We start from the raw sequence: 3635 nt of genomic DNA on the forward strand, positions 1-3635 counted from the left end.
ATTTACTTAATCAGTCTGGTAAAATGGTATGGACATCCAAGGCTTCAAATACACAAAAACGGCCAGGTACAAAAATTAATTTATAGGACTTGCTCCATTTTTTCTGTTAACCTTGAAGGAAATAAACAATGACTTCCAGTCCCGTTCTACCAGCAGCCAGCTCTGAAAAGTAGCATATTGTGGGGTTGAGTACCCTACTCTGCCATACACAAGCTGTGTGGCCTCAAATTTTCTGGGCTTCAGTTTACCACCTGTAAAATGGGGCCAACTGTATTTCACAAGGCTGATGGGAAAAGCAAGACAGAATATATGTAAGCTGCTTAGAACAATGTCTGGCTAACAGTGTTGGTGTTTAACCTTATTTAGTGAAGCTCTGTTCTGCTTATTTATGGAAGCAATGTAGTGGACATCTTCCATCATAGGAAACAAAGAACTGGCAGGATGGCTCAGGGCATAAAGGCACTTGCTGGCAAGCCTGAGGACCTGAGTTCGATCCCGGGTACCCAAGCCGGGCGGTGGTGGCACACCTTTAATCTCAGCACTCGGGAGGCGGAGGCAGGTGGATCTCTGTGAGTTCAAGGCCAATCTGGTCTACCAGAGCTAGTTCAGGACAGGCCCCAAAGCTCTGGAGAAACCCTCTCTTGAGGAAAACAAAAACAAAACAAACAAACAAACAAAAATGATCCCCACCCACCCACCCACTTGGTAGGAGAGAGCTGGCTCCAAGGTTGTAGTTACATTCACACAAGTACAACGGCCTGTCACACGCAAATAAACAAAACGTACCGCTAAAAAAGAGCAGAGCCTGCAGACACCAGGAAACAAGAACGGTATTGTTCCAATTCTGGCTAAACCTTACCAACACATTTGTTCCTATGCCATAGTATTTGACAATAACCTAACATTAAGCAGACATTATAAGGGCTCAAAGAGGTATCAGGAAACTAGGCATTCTCACCTTTCAGAAATGCATATAGAAAGTCTGTGCTCAGAAGCAACTCCCATCAATTGTTAAATAGGACCTGTAAGTCCTAGTCCAACCTAGCAACGGGTGTTTTACACTAGCCTCAAGAAGGGCCCGGATATGGTCTACAGTCAATCACTGGCATTATGGCCTCTCTTCTCCATTAAAAAAAAGACCCAAGAAGATTAAGATAGGAAACCCATGCAAACCACTCAGAACTATGTCTCATGCAGGGATTCTCATTCTGCAGCTGAGGATGACTCTTAGCCTCTCACCCTCTCTGCCTCCAGCTCCCAAATGCTAAGACTAGACCAGGGTCACAGAAATGGCTCGATGGCCTCTCATTCAACAAACTATCTTTTTAAATTTAGCCTATTCCATTTCACATTTGGGCCGAGCGGTGGTGGCGCACACCTTTAATCCCAGCACTCGGGAGGCAGAGGCAGGTGGATCTCTGTGAGTTCGAGACCAGCCTGGTCTACAAGAGCTAGTTCCAGGACAGGCTCCAAAACCACAGAGAAACCCTGTCTCGAAAAAAAAAATCCATTTCACATTTGCCTGTATGTTTAACATTATTAAAGAGCACACTTAATATTGAAGAGCAAGGTTCTAACATTTTATTTGGTGCTGGGATTGAACTCGAGGCCTCATACATGCTGGACCACTGACTTACAGCTCCAGCAACCATCTTACACTATTAAAACTTATTTATCTCATATGTGTGAATGTTTTGCTGCATGTATGTATGCCTGGTAGCCTCAGACTTCAGAAAAGGAACTCAGATCCCCAGGAACCGCAGTTACAGACAGCTGTGAACCACCACATGGGTGCTGGGAACGGAAGCAGGTTCCTTTGTAAGAACAAGTGCTCTAAACTGCTGAGCCATCCCCCCAGACCCTTACACAATTTTAAAATAAAAAAATAATGAACCAGAAAGTCTAGATATCCTTTCAATGTTTTTTTTTTTGAGATAGGTCTCACTAGGTAGCCTTGGGTAGTCTAGAATGACGCAGACCAAGCTAGTCTCTCACAGAGACCCTCCTGCCTCTGCCTCCCGAGTGCTGGGATTAAAGGTGTGTGCCACCACCACACTATCCAACTCTTAAAAACTTTATAAACAAAAATTTTATGTTTAAAATTTTCAATTTTAAACATCTACTAGTCTAGTATCTCTATACAAACTGTGTATACATATTTTTAATAACCAGAATTTAAGTTATAATTATCCCATGATTATTATGAGTTGTGATAATGCCAGAGAGATAAAGAATACATCTGAACTGTGAGTAAGGAAGGCTGCCCAAAGGGCCTGTTGCCTAAGAATCTATGAAGGGACTCCCAGGGCTATTAATTTTTATCTACTTCTCAAATTAATAAATAGAAATGTCCTTCTGCTCTTTATCCCCAGGATGAATTTAGCCACATGTGACGGTATGTATGTGATGGAGTGTGTCTGTGTGATGAAGTGTGTGTCCATGACAGTGTGTATTTGGGAGACAGCAGCCTGAGGATATAGGAGAGTCGGGTTATGGAGAGAAGATTCTTAAAACAAATATAGAATACACAACACTGCTTTATCTGTCATGTTTTTATTAGACTAACTTCTCATATTCTGATTGTTTTTGAGTACTCTTTTAAAAAAGCTAGTTGTTAAGTTTTGGATTTTGTTTGTTTGTTGTTTTTTCAAAACAGTTTCCCTGTGTAGCCCTGGCTGTCCTGGAACTTGCTCTGTAGACCAGGCTGGCCTCGAACTCACAGAAACCCACAAGGATGGAGTAGTAATTATAAAACTACTCCAAGCCATCCCTCGGAGCTGTGAGGTAGGGGAAAGTACTTGTTAGTATAGTTCACAGCCTTCAGAAAACTTCCCCAGACATTTCTGTTTATAGCAAATGGCTCTCAACAGCTGGAGACAACTTCTGAGGAAAAAGTTACTTCTCTCCGGGACAAAGGAGGATACATGTTCACTTGTGAGCTCCCAATCAGGTTGACACTCCTGGTGTCCTCAGCCCCTGCTTACTAACTGCTCACTGCATGGACGACGGAGGTTTGCAGAGAGGAGGGACAGAAGCAAGGGCCGGAGAACAGTGTATGGACAGGGGATGAGCTGGCTTAGTGACTGGACCCTCCTCCTCTCATAAAGGCTGACAGGAAGTGTGACAGACGGCCTGCAGTGGCTGCACACGACCATGGCTGAATGGCAGAAGTGGGTAGGAAAGGGGCTCAAGTCCTTAGGTCAATAATAAAGTGATCGGATATCTTTGTACTTAGTGCCCTCAAATCCTTAAATTATGGAAGGTTTAAATTTATCTTGAAACATTTTAACTTTTTTTGTTTGTCTGCTTTTTCCAATCTCATTCACCTATCCACCAACTCCATCAACAAACTGATTGGGGTTATTATTAAAAAAACGACATTGTGGGCTGAGGAGTTGACCCAGTGGTTAAGACCAACTGGTTAAGAGTCCTCTTCCAGAATTCCCAGCACCCACACGGCAGCTCATAACTATCTGTAACTCCAGTTCCAGGAGATCAGACACCCTCATACAGACATACATGCAGCAAAAACACTTATACACGCCGGGCGGTGGTGGCACACGCCTTTAATCCCAGCACTCGGGAGGCAGAGGCAGGTGGATCTCTGTGAGTTCGAGGCCAGCCTGGTCTACAAA

Source organism: Microtus ochrogaster, chromosome 6 (assembly GCF_000317375.1).
Source record: "Microtus ochrogaster isolate Prairie Vole_2 chromosome 6, MicOch1.0, whole genome shotgun sequence".
NCBI classification, from domain to species: Eukaryota; Metazoa; Chordata; class Mammalia; order Rodentia; family Cricetidae; genus Microtus; species Microtus ochrogaster.